The sequence below is a fragment of the Hibiscus syriacus genome, unplaced genomic scaffold (assembly GCF_006381635.1).
Source record: "Hibiscus syriacus cultivar Baekdansim isolate YM2019G1 unplaced genomic scaffold, ASM638163v2 tig00111131_pilon, whole genome shotgun sequence".
Taxonomy (NCBI): domain Eukaryota; kingdom Viridiplantae; phylum Streptophyta; class Magnoliopsida; order Malvales; family Malvaceae; genus Hibiscus; species Hibiscus syriacus.
The window spans coordinates 1,060,121-1,079,970 of record NW_024062991.1 but is presented as its reverse complement, the minus strand read 5'-3'; the positions used below and the strand labels follow the sequence as shown (position 1 = coordinate 1,079,970).

The 19,850-nt window shown below is 37.7% G+C and overlaps 1 pseudogene; it reads left to right on the top strand.

The window, feature by feature from the left end:
- The first annotated feature begins 589 nt into the window (after positions 1 to 589).
- On the top strand, positions 590 to 4,091 carry LOC120154509 (annotated as a pseudogene).
- Positions 4,092 to 19,850: the final 15,759 nt, after the last annotated feature.

Below are 19,850 nucleotides of genomic sequence, written 5' to 3'. Positions count from 1 at the left end.
TTAAGAGACTTAAAAAATGGCTGTCCCTTTTTCTCATATGTATGAGTAAGGGGAGGTAAGAAGTAGGCCCCAACACCAGGTTAAGAGCAACTTTTGTAAGAGACCTCCGAATTATGAAATGTCCTCCGTTGACTCGATCCCACGACCTCAAGGTTAAGAACCTTGTGCTCTACCAACTTAAGAGACTTAAGTTGAATTCATATTACAAGCTAAAAAGTTTTTTTTTTATCTCCATAGTTGGTGACACATTATCTTAATTGGTTGAACAAAATTAATTAAATAATAATGAATAAAAAATATAATGTGGTAATTAAAAATAAAAAACTAACATGTGTCACATAAAAATTATCGTTAATAGTTAAAAAAATTAAATTTAAAAACTAAATGAAATAAGAACAATTTAACTAATAATATATTTTGATTTTTCGTTTTAATAGTGTGCGTGTGTGACGTGAATCATAATTTTTTTTATAAAATAATTTTCCTCGGATAAAAATAATAATTTCCATAAAAAAACAATAGAATATAATAAATTACTTTTTTTCCTATTATGCATTTATATGATTTGAAATTGGAGCGGAGGAACTGACAAAGAAAAAGATACTTTCGTTTCTGCGATTGTGTTTGAATCAATAGCGAAAATGGAGGAAAAAATTCTAACAGATCGTAAATCTACAAATCATCAAGCTCTGGAAGTAGAATTAGGGTTTTCTTCTGTTTCCATCTATTTTGTATTTAGCTAATGGAAGCTGATGTGCCCATTTCCTTCTCAAACCCCAACGGAATCATCTCTCTTTCTTTCTACTGAGATTTAGGATTATTTTGGAATCTTTTTAAAATTATTTTTTCGATGAAGATTAAGGTGTTGTGATATTATTGTTATGGATCCTCTGTTTTTTGGGTGTTTGTTGGATGGCTTCAGCTAGTGTGCTGCTGGTTGGGAACAACATTACTATCACTTTCGACGCTGTTGAAGCTAATTTTGGTAAGCTCTTTTTTTTTTTCTTTATATTTTTTTAAAGATTTGCTCTCAGCTTTTCCTGTTTGGTTGCTGATAAAGTGCTGGAAAATCGAGAAAGATTGAATCTTTTCTTTGTGAATGAATATGCGATTTAATGTTTTGTTTGTATATTGGTGTTGACATATAATTGATTCTCGCTTGATGTTTTCATTTTTGTTGTTGATAATTTTCAGCTCCACCAGTTAAAGTGTCTGGGAAATGTGGGGTATTATATTGGCAAATCCTATCGATGCCTGTTCGGATTTGAGTAATAGTGTTGAAAGGTTTCCAATATTACTTCTCCCTTTGCGCTGGTTATTAGAGGAGGATGCGGTTTTTGATGAGAAAGTAAGGAGAGTGCAAAAGGCGGGGTTTCAAAGCCGCTATTGTCTATGACAATGATGATGGTTCCTTGGTTGCAAGTAAGTCCCATTCCTTTAAAAACACCTTTTCATTTTGAATGATTGAAATTGCATATTTTGCTTTTGGTAAACTTGGTTTTACTAGAAAGATACTTGAGCCATTCTAGCAATTTATTGCCAGTAATCATTATTGGAGCCTTTTTTAAATGCATAGAATATGCCTTTTTTTTCTTGTGAATGGATTCTAAAATACCTTAAACAGGATATGCTGAATAAATAAATTGTAAATCCTATATAACATGTTTGTCTTCGTGAAACCCTTTGATTGCCTTTTGACATTATTTGCTACTAACTCTTGATCGCATCAGTGCCATTGCTAATCTTTTGTTCAACCCTTTCGGACTTTTCGATAATAATCATTCTCCACATATTTGATGGATGATAGTTTAGTGTTAATTGGTAGTCATGATGCCATAATTTTGTTTTCTTATAGATAGACACTTTTTCATCTTTCACTCTGCAATTTATCTCTGGGTCACCATGATAACATTACATTCTTGATTTTGTTTCTGAGGCATTAAATTGTGTGAATGACTTTGAATTTCATATTAATTCAACACTTGCCACATGCATGTAGAACTCAATTGTGTATTATGTGATTCTTAAAGCAGTATGCATACTACACTCAAGCAGTTTACTATGATAACTCATAATGCTTATATCTTGATTTCTTTAGATTTACTTCTGGCTGAGTAAATATATTATTCCAGTCAAACTATAATTGATTTAATCAATCACACTTGTAATTGCAAAACCATCTTCACAAGTAACTTTTTGGATGTTGGAAGATACTGTTTTGTTAAAGTATATTGAAAATTTCAGTGTGTGCTTGAAATTAAAGATATGTTATATAATATTGTGGTGTATTCTTACTGGATAACAGAAAGCTTTGAAGAAGAGTGAGAATTGAGACCAAATCTTTAGTAAGATTTCTTTCTAGATTTATAAATATGCTTCCATTATTCATACATATTTCTTCCAGGTCAAATTTATTTGTTATCTTTTTAGTGTCTCCTTGAGTGGCAGATGTTAATTTCTATCGGTCATTATTGTTTCCCTGGAACATGTATGATTTTCTTTGTGGTGCATCTAACTTTACCTCGTAATATTTTCTTTTACAGTGGCAGGGAATGCTGCTGGCATAAAGATACATGCTGTCTTTGTTTCCAAAGCTTCTGGTGAAATACTCAAAAGTATGGGTCCACTGATATCAAGCTATGGCTAAGCCCTACCTTTGAAAACTCTGCATGGTCGATCATGGCTATCTCCTTTATATCTTTACTTGCCATGTCGGCAGCGCTCGCGACTTGTTCTTTGTACGCAGGCATCACATTAGACGAGAACATCCTCGATCTTCTCAGTTCGTGAATTCCATGGAATGAACAAGCGTTTAGTAAAAGCAATGCCTAGCTTGATATTCACTGCTGTCTTGGATGATAATTCTACTTCAAGAAATGTGCAGTATGTCTTGAAGATTATACCATTGGAGAGAAGCTCAGGATTCTTCCATGTTGTCACAGTAAGCTTCTTACACACTGAGGATGACATTGCTTACTATTTTATCTGGTAATTATATTTGTTAATGTGATGATCCAATGTCTGTTCGCATGAATGTTGCATAGTGATTAAGCCCCCAATTCATGAGACATTTTTTGGTGGCTGTCCTATTTCTGTTCTCGGGACACAAAGCATGAGCTGTGAATGTAGACTTTCGGTATCATTCTTGCCTACATAATATAGTGACTTCTGTAAAGCTTCAACACTTGATTGTAACCTTATTTTAATTTGTTGTGTTTTTTTTTAATGTGTGTATATCTTAATATTTCCCGACATTTTTCAGAGTTCCATGCTTTCTGTATTGATTCTTGGCTTACAACATGGAGAACATTTTGCCCTGTTTGCAAGCATGATGCAAGAACCACCGCAGGTGGTTTACCAGCAACAGAAAGTACACCATTGCTTTCAACTACCCCAAGCTCAGTTTCCTCTGTGTTATCAACCTTTAGGTCATTAGCATCATCATCATCCATACAAATTGCCCCCAGCAGCATGGGCATCTCCACTGGCTTCTCAGACTCACTCTCTTGCTGGCCTTCCATATATTCTGCAATCATTTAGGTCCTACCATCAATCTCCTCCCATGAGCTATAGCAGAAGCTCAGTAGACCTTAGAAACGCATCTTCTCAAAGATCTCATACTTCTCATTTAGTTTCACCTGCCTCGTTGAATTATCCATCTGTATCACCGCTTAATGGAAGATACATGTCCCGATATTTTCCAAGCCAAGCAACATGTCACCAAGTTTAGTCAGTTCTTCAGGTTGCCAACTGAATCCACTGCATTGTAGTGGGTCAGCTGCTAGTTTTTCACCTTTTGCATCTGCTCATTCCCTTCCAGAATGTTAATGTGGTAAGTCCATTATGGGGTGAATTTGGAAGAATGCAATGCCCTACATATGGTAAATGATTACAGCTCTTGATACGGTCGGTTGTGTCCTTATCTAATGTCGAGATTTGACTTGCTAAACTTGTACATTGTAGCATAAGATTATGTCATTTATTTTAGTTTCCCAAATGATCAGAGTTTGTGTAATGTGATGTGAGTGGAAGATTGTAAACATTGTTTTATCAGTCTTGTAAATATAGTTATCTCCCAATGCTATGCTTTGTTATGTTGATTTAGTTTTATATGTTTATTCATTTTTTTCATGTGTATTGAAAAAAATTGAAACTAAGATATTCAAAAGGATGCGCTAAAACTAAGAGTTAAATTTCATAAATTTTTGTGCTCTGTAATTTTAGGATCTTGCGAATCCTTGTTTTCCCGATTAGTTTGTGCATGAACGAATCTATTCCGCCTCTCTGGTGGCCGCCATGACTACTATAACCGGACACTTTGGAAAGACCAGGCTCCTCGGTCCCCTTGGATAACCAACGGGTGCCTAAGGACAGAAACGAAGTATCACAGGGAATTAATATCTCTGATCATGGCTCTCCTGGTTTTGCGCCTGTATTGGTGAATCAAGACACCTCTATGGGTGAGGAATCGCAGGGGGATTCTGAAGCCAATAAATGCTAAGGATGGTTCAAAAAGTACGGAAAGCCCCATTATGCAATCTTATGAGGCTAGTTGATGGGTGCCGATCTTGGTCAATTGAGCAATACTATTTTTGGGGAAGATGAAGTTGCTCTTCTGGAGGGCGATGTAGTCTTCGACATAAGTGGCTCATACCCGGGTATAATCCAATTCTCCAATCAGGTTCATAATTCAATCGACTCTAACATGCGAAGGACGGTTATTGTTCGTCTATTAGGTAAGACTATTGGATACACGGCTCTTATGAACAAAATTAAATTACTTTGGTAAGCACAAGGACACTTTCAAATAATTTTTTTTGGTAAATAAGGGGATACAATCGCAAGTCTCGTTAAAAACTTCGCTAGACCTAGTTGGAGGAAAAGAGTACCTACGATAGTATTATAAGAAACAATTCAAGATACACTCGAGGATACAAACCAAGAACGAATTCATGAGATGACCGAATACACAAGGAAAGCGAAAAATAAAACTAACACCAAATAAACAGTTAACCTCCAGGTAGCTCGTGTTCATTGCCAATAGGAAAGCCTGAATTTGAATCTGCAAACAGTATCTCAATAATGTTCTGAAAAGATTTAAGAAAAATGATTCTGATATTTCTCTAACAGCAGATTACATCTTTTAAAGTAAGAATTAGTGCAAAAAATAGGAAAGAATCCCTAAAAATTAGGAACTACAATTAGAGACATATTTACACTAAGTCAACTCCTAAAAATAAGGAAGAAGATTCAGTTCCTTAATTCTAGGATTTCCAACACTCCCCCTCAAGCCGGTGTGTAGATATTTATCAATCCCAACTTGCCAATAAAATCTTCAACACATTCTTACTCAAACTTTTAGTTAGCAAGTCTGCAACTTGTTGCCTAGTAGGAAGATAGGATATACAAACTTCTCCTGAATTTACCTTCTCTCTGATGAAATGACGATCTATCTCCACAGTTTAGTATGATCGTGATGAACTGGGTTATGTGCTATACTGACAGCAGCTTGATTATCACAATATACTTCATAGGTTTAATATAGGATACTTTAAGTTCCTTCATTAATCTTTGTAACCAAATTCCTTAACATATACCATGAGATAAAGCTCGATATTCTGCCTCTGCACTGCTACGAGCCACAACGGACTGTTTTTTACTTCTCCATGTCACAAGATTTCCCCACATATAGCTACAATAATAACTTGTAGATCGTCTATCACTCACTGATCCTGCCCAATCAGCATCAGTGTAAAGTTCTATGCCACGCTGGTGTTTTTCTTGAAATGAAGACCTTTACCTGGTGTTCCTTTCAAATACCTTAGCATCCTGTAAATCGCCTCCAAATGTTTTCCTTTGGAGCATGCATATACTGACTGATGACACTCACACCGAATGCAATATCAGGTCGGGTGTGAGATAGATAAATAGTTTTCCCACGAGTCGCTGGTATCCCCCTGTCTACTTCTTCCCATCATCATTGCCTAGCTTAGAATTGAACTCCATTGGGGTCTCGATAGGTTTACAACCTAGCATGCCAGTTTCAGCCAATAAATCAAGAACATACTTTCGTTGGGAAATAGAAATGCTTGTCCGAGTCCGTGCTACTTCCATGCCAAGGAAGTATTTGAGACTCCCCAAATCTTTAAGCTCAAATTCTGTGTTGAGGAAGTCTTTTAGTTTCAACAGCTCACTCGAATCATCCCCTGTTAGAATAATATCATCAACATAGACGATAAGAATATAGTATTTCCCATTTTCCGAGTGTTTGTAAAAATAATGTATGATCTGCTTGCCCCTGAGTGTAATTCCTGCTGGTCATAGCCTTGGCAAACCAGCTGAACCAAGCTCTTGGGGATTGTTTTAGTCCGTATAGTGACTTCTTTAATCTACATACTCGCCCTTTTTCTTCTTCAAAGCCTGGTGGAAAGTCCATGTATACTTCCTCGCTCAAGTCTCCATTGAGGAATGCATTTTTTACATCAAGTTGTGTTAAGGGCCAATCAAGGTTGACAGCTAAGGAAAGTAGCACTCGAACAGTAATCAGCTTTGCAACAGGGGAAAACGTCTCATCATAGTCGAGACCATAGGTTTGAGTAAAGCCTCTTGCCACAAGCCGGACTTGTACCGATCATTACTCCCATCATGCTTGATTTTTGTGGTGAAAATCCATTTACAACCCACGATTTTCTTCCCTTCTGGCAGATCTGTAACTTCCCATGTCCCATTATTTTTAAGAGCATTCATTTCTTCAAAAACAACATGTCTCCATTCGGTTGATTCCAAAGTCTCTTTCACATTTCTTGGAGTCTTTACACTGTCAATATTAGTTACAAAAGTTTTGTAAGCTTTAGATAAATTTCCATAGGATACAAACTGAGAGATTGGATGCTGAGTACAAGCTCTTGTGCCTTTACGAACAGCGATAGGAAGATCTATATCCGACGAACCAAGAGACTGATCTGAAACAGGACAACCTCGGAGTTGGATGAATTTGGCACTGCTGCTATGTCGTTTTTAGGAGGAAAATGTTTCTGAGAATAAACAATGATTTCTGGAGGCCGTAGTTGGGGTTTCTCAGAAGGATTAGGTTGTTGAAGCTTACTTCCAATGGGGATTTCATCGCTGGAAAATTTTCTCTCCAGTGGAACACTCAAATCTGGTGTTATGAGGACAGGGTCACCCTTAGAATTTTGTGTGACAGTGGTGTTAAGGATAGGCTCAGGGGGTATAATAAGAAGAGTATGAAGAGTCTCATCTTCGCTAAGAGTCTCCCCCTGAAGATGGGTGGCAGAAAAATACAGGTCGATTTCAAAAAATATGACATCACGAGAGACAAATATGCGACGCAAGGTGGGTGAGTAACATTTGTATCCTTTTAGTGTGGATAAGTAGCCAACAAAGACGCATAGGTGTGCTCGGGGATCAAGTTTGGATTAATTAGGTTGGTGATTATGTACAAAGGCTTTACAACCAATATCTTGGCTGGTAAGATAGAAACACGAAACATGGGAAAGTTTTTTTGTAGGACATGTAAATGAGTTTGGAGATTAAGAACTCTAGAGGGCATACGGTTTATTAAATAACATGCAGTAAGGACAACCCCCCTATAAGTATTTGGAACTTTCATGGTAAACATTAAGGCTCGAGCAATAGCTAGTATGTCTATTTTTTCTTTCTGAGATCCCGTTTTGTTGAGGTATGTCTGTACAAGACCTTTGATGAATAATGCATTGTTCGGAGAGATAAGGGCTTAAAACAAAATTGAAATACTCCCTTCCATTATCAGTGCGGAGCGTGTGTATGTTTGAGTCAAATTGAGTTCAGATCATGGAGTGGAAATTCTGGAATACCTTTGGTGTTTCTGTTTTTTCTTTTAGAAGGTAAACCCAACATACTTAGTATGGTCATCAATAAATGTTATGAACCATCTAGCCCCCGTGATGTTTTTAACACGACTTGTCCCCCATAGGTTACTATGAATCAAAGAGAAAGGTTTGGATTGTATATAAGGCTTCAATGGATAAGGAACACGGGTATGTTTTGACAATTGACAAATTTCACATTTCAGGGAATTGATTTTTTTATTCCAAAATAACATAGGGAGCAAATGCTTCAAATACAGGAAATTTGGATGTCCTAACCTACGATGCCACATCATGATAGTGTCCTCGTTTGAAGCAGAGAGAGAAAATACTCCTTTTTTATTCTTGTCCTTGTTGTCATCCCAAATATAGAGTCCATCATCAACCTTAGCAGTGCCAATCATCCTCCCCGATTTCTGTTCCTATATAATACAACCATCAGCAGAAAATTCAGCACAAACAACCTTGTCTTTGGTAAGTTTACTTACTGACAGTAAATTACAAGATAAATTCGAGACATGAAGGACTTTCTCGAGTGAAGTCCTTAGTGAGTCGAACAACCCCAATTCCAACAATAGATGAGTATGAACCATCAGCTATCTGAATTCGAGATTGGTTGTTGCAGGGGGCATACATATGGAATAATGATAAATTACCTGTCATGTGATCGGATGCTCCCAATCTAGAATCCAGGATGGATGGTTACTAGATTCAGAAGTAATATTAAAAGCAATACCTTGAATAGCCAAGAAACCGTGGCTTATTGGTGCACTGAGTAACTTGTGAAGAGTTTCAAGTTGGGACTTTGTTAGGCGAACATCCTGAACGGCTTCAGTAGGTATAGGGGTCGCAGTGGATGAGCTGCCCAAGGATAAAAGAGCCTTGTTTTCCTTATGAATTTTTTTTGTATCGGATAACCGTGGAGCTTGAAACATTTTTCCTTTGTGTGGCCGGTACGGTTACAATAGCTACACTACAGTCGATCTCCTGAGCGACTTAGTTTTGAATCATTCCCTGCTCGAATTTTTGAAATTGAGGGCCCCTTGAGACCATGACAGATGATTCAGTAGGACTATGACCATAATTGGTCACAGGTTTTGGTTCCTTGGAATCTCCCATCATTACTCGTCGACGATTTTCTTCTCTCCGAACCTCTGTAAATGCTTCTCCAATGGTTGGAAGAGGGGTCCTACCCAGAATACGGCCACGAACTTCGTCCAAGTCTCGGTTCATCCCTGCTAGGAACTCATAGAGCCGTTCTTTATTGAGATGTGACATGAACTTGGTGTGCTCTAAGCCTTCACCCAGTCCACTTCATAGTACATATCGAGTTCCTGCCATAAGACTTTTAAGTTGTTATAGTACTGTAACTTCAAGAGTTCCTTGCTGAATGTCTTTTAATTTTAGCTTGATTTCAAAAACTTGAGAAGCATTTCCTAGATTAGAATAGTTCTCCTTGACTGCATCCCACATTATTTTGCAGTCTTGAACAAGAGGTAGGTTCGGCTTATGTGACTCTCCATGGAGTTGATCAGCCAGGCCATGACAATAGAATTATTGAGTTCCCACGTAGCATATGTAGGATCAGTAAGGTGAGGACGTGGAATTTCTCCACTGATATATCCTAGTTTCCCATGACCTCGAATCACCATGAGTTGATTAGGACCACTGTAAAAAAATCTTCCCATCTAATCGATGATTAGTGATTGTGAGGGACAAATTAACATCACTATGAGATAGTGCTTGGTTGACATTCTGAGTTACCTGTGAAGTCTCAGAATTAGAAATATTTCCAGTGTTTTCCATGATAGAAAAACAAGACACGGGAGAAAAATAAAGAAGTAGAATGGATCAGAAATATCCCTACAGCTATGATACCATGAACAGATTTGAGAAAAATGATTCTGATATTTCTCTAACAGCAGATTACATTTTTTAAAGTAAGAATTAGTGCAAAAATTAGGAAAGAATCCCTAAAAATTAGAAACTTCAATTAGAGACATATTTACACTAAGTCAACTCCTAAAAATAAGGAATAAGATTCAGTCCCTTAATTCTAGGATTTCCAACATGTTCTGAGGTGGAAGATCATATTGAACAAGATCAAAGTTGTCCATCAGCGCCATCTTTGCAGGCAATCCGCCACAATTTCCATCCCGACGGACATGAGAGAAAGTAATCATCCAGTGTTCCTTACCAAGCTCATGAATATAATGCAAGATTGTTGGGTTGTTCGGTTGGAACCTCAATTTTTTCATCAAATTTAGTGCATTCAAGTTATCCCGCTCAACCACAATGTATGGACAACCCAATTCCTAAGCAAGAGACATACCTATATAGATGCCCCAATGTTCAGCTTCTAAGACTGAGCATACCCCGATAAATTTGGAGAAGCTTACACGCCATCACCCATGTCATCTCAGAAAACACCTCCACAATAAGCTTTTGCATCGGTTACATTTCGAGCGTCTTCAGTATTTAATTTAATCCAATTCAAGTCGGGAGGGATCCAACGATTTAACCCAGCGTTAATATTACTTCTGCTGCTATATCAGTATGTAGCGCTTACTGAATGATTCCAGCAAGATGACAACTCTGATTCAAGATGGATCCATTATACATATCCTCATTATAAAAAACCACACTGTTGAGAAAGCACCAAAGGTTCCAGATGATAGCTACAAAAAGAAGATCCCAATCATGTTGGTTCTTAGCAAATCCCGCACCAGTTGTAATGTTTTGCCCAATCCAATCTCGAAAATCCAGATTAAAGAACTCGTGAAGTTTATCATTCTTAATAAGGTCGTTCCATATAGCAAGGGCAGGCGGGCAATACATCAAAACATGGTCAATAGTTTCTGTTCCATTAGTGCACACGAAACACCCGGTATCCGAAGTGAAATGTCTACGCGCCATCTCATCATTGCTCATGAGCTTTCCTTGACAAGCAAGCCACATAAAAATTTTAATTCTCTGAATGCCACGATAATGGTGAATCCGTTTCCAAATAGGGTCATGTAAATCAGGAGAACCTCCTATCCGAATTGTATAAGCAGATTTGATGGTAAACTCATTATCTTTGCCTTGCGACCAACCCACACAATCTCTATTCATCGAAGCCTTCGAGCCCTTCAGAGCAGCTATACGTAATAAGATATTCCACCAAAGGAGATTTTGGAATAGATCCCATCGCCAATTACCATTCTCATAAGCCATATCAGCCACACAAATCTCCGACAGTGAGGTGGCTTGGGTGATTTTTGGTTCGTTTACAACAATAAAGTAACTATACAAGAGTTTTTACAAAAGGTCTTGGGTGAGTTTTGGAAGTTATCTGATAGTTCAACCGTGAAGTAGGAGCTTCAATATCTTGGATAGTCACCCTTCTCAGATTATAGTCTGGATTCGTCTGTCGGGACTTTCATATCGCTATTACACAGTAGTTATTTTGTGTGATTGTCTCTAAAATTAGGAAGGTAATTAAAATTGATTATAACATGCATGCCGGAGAACAAGGTAAATTTGCACGTCTTGTAGTCGTCGTTGATCTTAATAAACCTTTGCTTACATGCATTAGAATTGATGGATTTATGCAATATTTGGAGTATGAAGGTAAACATTTACTATAAATGTTGTAACCCGTGTAACTCAGTCTGGACGTTACTGTTGAAAGTAAAACAATACAACAAACTTAAAATCAAAGTTTGGCACCGCCAAAGGGGTTTTTCAAATAGGTTTGACACCGACTACGCATGGTTTCAAAGTTACAGATTTTTGTTGATTTTTTGTAATGGGTAAATTACACTTTAGTCATTGCTCTTTAGGATATTTTCAAATATTAGTCCCTAAACTTCAACTATAAATACCCTAGCTCATTTAGCTTCAAAATCATCCCAAAAATCATTTCTCTCTCCCAATACTAGAGTTTTCTTATGAGTAGTGAGTGTTTTGAAAACACCTGTAAATTTCTCTCTTAGTAAAAGATATGCAACAGTCCAGAGACGTAGGCACAATTGGCTGAACTCCGTTATCAATTTTTCGAGTATTATTTTTCCATTTTATTTCGCATTCTCACTAATCTGGTTATAGGAAATTACTCGTGCTCAGTTATTTCCTAACAACTGGTAATCAGAGTTTTGGTTGTGAATTTTGTCAATTTTTACGAGGTTAGTATTCATTACTATTTACGTGAATAGTAAATTTCGTGAATAGTTAAACAAATTTGTCGGCGATACAAATTTGTCGACGGAGGTGTTTTAATACACGATGGTTCGTAAGAATTGTCGAAAACGATCCAAACGAAGCCAGATTCGAGTAGAAGCGATGACTACATATGAAGGGAAGGTGAAAATTGAAAAGTTCGATGGTGCGAACTTTGACTTTTGGAAGATGCAGATTGAAGATTTTCTGTACCAGAAAAATCTATATCAACCCTCTCAGGAAACAACCAGAGGGCATGAAGAATGAAGACTGGGCTCTTCTCGACAGACAGCCCTAGGAGTTATCCGACTGACGTTATCCCGCAATGTTGCTTTCAACATAGCAAAGGAAAAGACCACGTCGGGTCTTATGGCGGCTCTCTCCAGTATGTATAAGAAGCCACGGCCTCAAACAAAGTTCATTTGATGAGGCAATTATTCAATTTGCAGATGGCGGAAGGGGCATCGGTGTCACAACACCTAAATGAACTCACACAATCACAACCTAGTTGAGTTTCGTGGAAATTAAATTCGATGATGAAGTTCGAGCTTTAATTCTCTTATCATCTCTACCAGATAGTTGGAATGCTACTGTTACAGCAGTCAGCAGCTCGTCGGGATATAACAAATAGAAATTCGACGATGTTCGGGATCTGGTATTAAGTGAAGAAATTCGACGAAGTGAATCGGTGAAGCATCAACCTCCTCAGCCTTACACATAGAGTCTAGAGGGAGAACTTCATAAAGAAATTCAAATCATGGCAGATCCAAATCTAGAATGGTAAAATCAAGAATGGGAAAGAAAGATTATACTTGTTATAATTGTGGCAAGAAGGGTCACTTTAAAAGAGATTGTTGAGCACCGAAGAAAGATACCGGCAAATAGGAATCTGCCAACATGATAGAGGAGACAGGTGATGCCATGATTCTAAGCGACAACAGTCCGATTGAATCATGGATCTTGGATTCAGGAGCATCTTTCCACTCCACCCCTTGCCGAGAAATCATGGAGAACATATCAGTGGTGATTTTGGGAAGGTTCATCTACTGATGATGAAACCTTGAAGATCGTCGGAAAAGGAGACATCCAACTAAAGCTGCCAAACCAGACCACCTGGAAGCTGACAGGAGTGAGACATATTACTGGCCTCAAAAGGAATTTGATTTCTGTAAGACAACTTGATGGAGAAGGATATAGCACAACCTTTTCAGCTGTGAATGGAAGATTACCAAAGGAGCACTCGTCATTGCTCGTGGTAAGAAGACTGGTACTCTCTATGTAACGTCAAATTTAGAGAATATCATTGTAGCCGCAGATGCTGATGGAAAATCAAACCTATGGCACCAAAGGCTTGGCCATATGAGCGAGAAAGGGATGAAGATACTTTTTTCAAAAGGGAAGCTGCTGGATCTAAAGAATGTAGATGTCGGACTATGTGAGAATTATATCTTTGGAAAACAAAAGAAAGTCAGCTTTGCAAAGATTGGTAAGACACCCAAGGTTGAAAAGTTAGAGTTGGTTCATACTAATGTATGAGGACCATCTCCAGTCCCATCTCTTGCAGTCTCATTATATTATGTCACCTTTATCGATGATTCTACAAGGAAGGTGTGAGTTTTTTCTGAAGAAGAAATCAGAAGTCTTTGATACCTTCAGAAAATGGAAGGCCATGGTGGAAAATGAGACTGGTATGAAAGTCAAGCGGTTGAGGTCTGACAATGGAGGGAGTACAGAAATCGTAGATTCAGAGATTTCTGATTTCTGTGCAAACAATGGGATCAAGATAGAGACAACAGTTCCATGACACCGCAGCAGAATGGCGTAGCAGAGCGCATGAATAGACTCTGAATGAACGTGCCAGAAGCATGAGGATACATGCCGGATTGCCTAAATTTCTATGGGCTGAAGCTATCAACACTGCAACTTACCTGATCAACCATGGGCCCTCAGTTCCTTTGGATGGCAAAATACCATAGGAAGTTTGGAGCAAGAAAGAAATAAACCTTTCACACTTAAGAGTGTTTGGTTGTATTACTTATGTACACATAGATTCTTCTGAAAGAAGTAAACTTGATGCTAAGTCCAACAAATGTGCATTTTTTGGTTATGGCGGTGATGAGTTCGGTTACCGGTTTTGGGACTATGAAAATGGGAAGATCATCAGAAGCATAGATGTCATTTTCAATGAGAATGTGATGTACAAAGACAAGTCAACTGTAGAATCAAATAGCTCAAATATCGAAGCTAAAACAAAGGAATTTGTTGAATTCAAGGAGATTTCTGGAAATTATGTTCAGATCAGTCCTGAAGCAGTTCAAGAAGAACCACACACCAGAACTAAGACGTTCCTCTAGAATTCCTAAACCAACCCAGCGTTATTCGCCTTCTTTGCACTACTTGTTGCTGACTGACAACGGTGAACCAGAGTGCTGATGAAGCAATGCAAGTGGAGGATTCGGTCAAGTGGGAGTCTTCCATGAAAGATTAAATGGACTCGCTTATGTCAAATCAGACGTGGGAATTAGCTGAATTACCACCAGGCAAGAAAGCACTCCATAACAAGTGGATTTACAGGATCAAAGAAGAGCACGATGAGAGTAAACACTATAAAGCAAGATTGGTTGTCAAAGGTTTTCAGCAAAAAGAAGGTATTGACTACAATGAAATTTTCTCTCCAGTCGTAAAACTGTCTACACTCAGACTGGTGTTGAAAATTATAGCTGCAGAGAATTTACATCTTGAGCAGTTAGATGTAAAGACAACTTTCCTTCATGGTGATTTGGAGGAAGAAATCTATATGAGGTAGCCAGAAAGCTTCATAGGCAGGCAAGAAAAACCTGGTATGCAGGTTGAAGAAGAGCTTGTATGGTTTAAAACAAGCTCCTAGACAGTGGTACAAGAAGTTCGATAGTTTCATGAGTAGCAGTGGTTTTACCAGATGTCAAGCAGATCATTGTTGCTACATCAAGAGGTTCGACAACAGCTTCATTATTTTATTGTTGTATGTTGATGACATGCTGCAGGATCATACATGCAAGAGATTATAAACTTGAAGCAAGAATTGTCGAAGCAGTTTGCTATGAAGGATCTGGGAACTGCCAAACAGATTCTTGGGATGAGGATCAAGAGAGACACAAAGTTGGGGACATTGATGTTATCACAGGCTGAGTACATCAACAAAGTACTCTCCAGGTTCAACATGCAAGATGCTAAACTAGTAAGTAAACCTTTAGGTGTTCATTTTAGACTCTCCAAAGATCAGTCACCAAAGACGGAAGAAGAGCACGCACACATGGTGAAGGTGTCGTATGCCTGAGCAATTGGAAGTCTGATGTATGCCATGGTTTGTACTAGACCAGATATTGCTCGTGCAGTGGGAGTTGTTAGCAGATACATGAATAATCCGGGCAAGGTACACTGGGAAACTGTTAAATGGATCCTCAGATATCTACGAGGTACCACAAACAAAGCACTTTGTTTTAAAAGTGGAGATACGATGCTGACATACTATGTAGATGTTGACTTAGCCAGAAATGTTGACATCAGAAGGAGCACTACAAGGTATGTCTATACTCTAGGAGGTACTGTAGTGAGTTGGTTTTCTCAACTACAGAAGATAGTTGCTCTCTCCACAACTGAAGCAAAATATGTCGTTGTTACGGAAGCCAGCAAGGAGATGGTCTGGCTTCAAAGTTTCTTGGATGAGTTAGGCAAGAAACAAGAAAACAATGTCTTGTATTGTGATAGTAAAAGTTCTATTTATCTAGCAAAGAATCCGCATTTTCATTCCAGAACGAAGCACATACAATTGAGATATCATTTTATCCGGTCCCTTCTGGAAGATGTGATTTTGAAACTTGAAAAAATTAGTGGAGCTCAAAATCCGGCAGACATGTTGACAAAGACGGTGACTACGGACAAACTGAAGTTGTGCTCAGCTTCAGTTGGCATGCTAGAGTAACGAGACCAGAAATGCTGCTGCATTGATCGAGGCGTGAAGACATATTAAAATCAGTCTTCAAGTGGGAGATTGTTGAAAGTCAACAATACAACAAACTTAAAATCAAAGTTTGACACCGCCAAAGGGGTTTTTCAAAGAGGTTTGGCACCGACTACGCATGGTTTCAAAGTTGTAGATTTTTGTTGATTTTTTGTAATGGGAAAATTACACTTTAGTCATTGCTCTTTAGGGTATTTTCAAATATTAGTCCCTAAACTTCAACTATAAATACCCTAGCCCATTTAGCTTCAAAATCATCCCAAAAATCATTTCTTTCTCCCAATACTAGAAAGTTTTCTTGTGAGTAGTGAGTGCTTTGTAAACACCTGTAAATTTTCTCTCTTAGTAAAAGATCTACAGCAATCCGAAGACGTAGGTACAATTGGCTGAACTCCGTTATCAATTTTTCGGGTATTATTTTTCCGTTTTTATTTCACATTCTCACTAATCTGGTTATAGAGAATTATCATACTCGGTTATTTCCTAACAGTTACGATCGAATCTCGGAGACCACAACAATGTTTTGGTTGAACGAAAATCAAGAAAATCTCATATTTTAGCATGCATTATCAATAAATCATGAAAATCCGTAAGTAAAAGTAGGAGTTCATAATATAAACAAAATACTATGAGTTTAAAATCTAAAATAGATAATATAATTTAACATCCCTGGTTCTCATAAATAAAACATAATATAAACGAAAAATAAATAATAAAAGTCTTGAAATGTCCATACGAATGATAGTAAAACATGTTACTAACGATCCTCTAAGTACTGGTCGTAGTCCTCCAAGTCCCCGTTCTGTTTCTTCATGAATTTAATCCCCGTCCTATTTCTGCTTAGACATTTATCGTATGGACATTTCCATACTTTTGTTATTTATTTTCCGTTGATATTATGTTTATTTACGGGAATAAGGGATGTTAAATTATTTTATCTGTTTGGATTTAAACTCATGGTATTTTGTTTATATTATGAACTCCTACTTCTACTTATGGACTTTCACGATTTACTGATGATGCATGCTAAAAATAAGATCTTCATGATTTTTGTTAAACTAAAATATTGTTGTAGTTCCAAGATTCGATTGTAACGTCCAAGTTGGGTTAAGGGAGTTACAAATGCGGGGCGTACGACCATTCAAAACTCTTGTGGTATTAACTTTAACGAGAAGGAGATTAACCAGAATCTCAAAGAGCCCGACAATACTCATAATAGCGAGGACCTTAAAGGTACGTGGATGGTTGCTCCTAGTCGAAAAAGACGACCTCGAAAAACACAAGGAGACAAGAATTCTGACGGTAATGTGATCAATAAAGCTTTTACGTTCCACCATGAAATTCTTAATCAAGTCAAACTTGAGAGTGATAATAAAAATGTTAATCCCAACATTATTAAAAAAGTGGAAGCCCCACATGTGACTAATGGATCTGTTAATAGGAGGAAAGGCAAAAAGGTGGCTACTTTCACTACTACTGGACGTGAATCCAACTCAGGTAAGTCGAGAGCAGCTTTGGCTCCGAGGAAAGTTTTGCAACCAACGATCGAAGGTCAAGCTCCTCAAGGTATCATCAAAAAGACAAACATCCAGGGTGGTTCACATAGTGCGATCTCGATTGATGATGGAACGCAAATTAAAAGAACAAATTCCAAGATTAGAGATGTTACCAACAAACCGATTATGATCAGAGGTATCAAAAGCTTAATTCAAAGGGGTTACATGTTAAAAAGAACCTTAATTACAAATCGTCGGGTGGACCACTACTATCCAATTGGGTTCAATCAGCGTTCACGATGGTTGATGAATTAGTCGTTTAGAAACAAAACCAGCAAATCCCTGATGAGGATGAAATGGTTATGCAGGACCATTGGGGCATTGTTGCGACACCAAGCGTTAAGGTTTGAGTTGTTGTTTGCTGTTCGTTTTTTTTTCCTTCTTCTCTACTTATCTATGTTTAGTTGCATCATTTGGAACAGTGAAGGTGTTGCTATTTCAACTTTCAGGCGACACTTTCATAATTTCATTTATTTTTATCACCCTCCCTATTCTGGAAACAAGAGTTAGTGGGACTCGCGCTGATGGTATTTTACAGAAGTTGCGTTATTCGAATTCTTTCCGTATTGAGGCAACTGGGTTTAGTGGCGGCATTTGACTTATTTAATAGCATGCTATCCAAGTTAAGGTAATTCATATCTCGAATCAATTCATACATGTTCTTGTTAGTTCTAGTAATCTTCCTCGGCCAGTTTTTATTACTATTGTGTCTGCAAGCCCCAACAATCAATTCAGGAAACACATTTGGTCACAAATGGAATGACTAGACCCTAGTCAAGATTATCATTGGCTTCTTGGTGGCGATTTCAATGCTATTCTTAGTTATCGGAAATATTTCGTGGTGGTGTTGGTAGAATTAGAGTTAGTCGTGAATTTTCTATTTTTTTTATAATGCTTTGATTGATATTGGCTTTCGGGGTTCTCTTTTCATTTGGACTCGTGGTTCTTTACCTCAACGCCTCGACATGTCTTGTTAATGACTGTTGGAGTAACCTTTTCCCTGATTTTATGGTTGAGCATCTTGATCGCCTTGGGACGGATTATTGCCTTCTCTCTTTACAAATGCAACCTTGTACGCCCAAGATTGTTCCTTCGGATTTTTGGTTTATTTTTTGCTTGACAGGATCACCTTAATTTTCATAATATTTTTCGAGAAATTTAGTTGTCTGCTTTCAATGTTTGTGATAACATTAATAGGCTCCATTCAAAGCTTGTTGCTTGGAATAATGATGTCTTTGGAATGATTAGCAAACGAAAGAGAATAATTCGGGCAAGATTACGTGGCACTGATCGCTTTCTTTCTGTGAGGGATTCTGATTATCTTTTGAAATTGGAAAAACAACAGAAGGATGATTTGGATAGTGTTTTGGAGCAAGAAGAAAGCCTTTGGTTTCAAAAATCTCGTGTAATTAGACTCTCTTTGGGGATCACAACACTAGATATTTTATGCTTGTGCGAAAAGTTGGCGTAAGAGAAATACAATCCTTAGTCTGTGACTTGATGATGGCTCGTGGTGTTCTGATCAACAAATACTTGGTAGAAAGGCCTCTGAATTTTTCATCTCTTTTCACTAGTTTCGGTGATGGTGGCCACTCTGATCATGTCCGAGATAATTTCTATCGGTTTTCGGATGATGCTCTTAAATTTCTATCTGTCTTTGTAACAAATGAAGAGATCAGACAAGTAATCTTTGATATGCATCTTTCGAAAGTTCCAAGGGTTGATAGCTTCCACGCTTTTTTCTATCAGCGTAATTGGGAAATTATAGGGCCTAGTGTGTTCCATTTGGTCCGTGACTATTTCACTAGAGTTGAAGTTCTCATGCAACTCAATCGTACTTTATTGGTGCTTATTCCTAAAGTTGAAATTCTAGATAACTTTGTACAATTTCGGCCTATCAATTTATGTACGGTATTATTCAAAACAATCGCGAAAGTGATGGTTAATCACCTCAAGCCTTTTTTACCGAAGTGGATTTCTGAAGATCATAAAAGTTTTGTTCCAAGATGGAATATCTCTAATAATATCATTTTTTCCAAGAGGTAATCCATTCGATGAAGCGAAAGATTAGGAAAGTTGGGTGGATGACCATTAAAATTGAACAATCGCGAAAGTGATGGTTAATCACCTCAAGCCTTTTTTAACCGAAGTGGATTCTGAAGATCATAAAAGTTTGTTCCAAGATGGAATATCTCTAATAATATCATTTTTTCCCAAGAGGTAATCCAT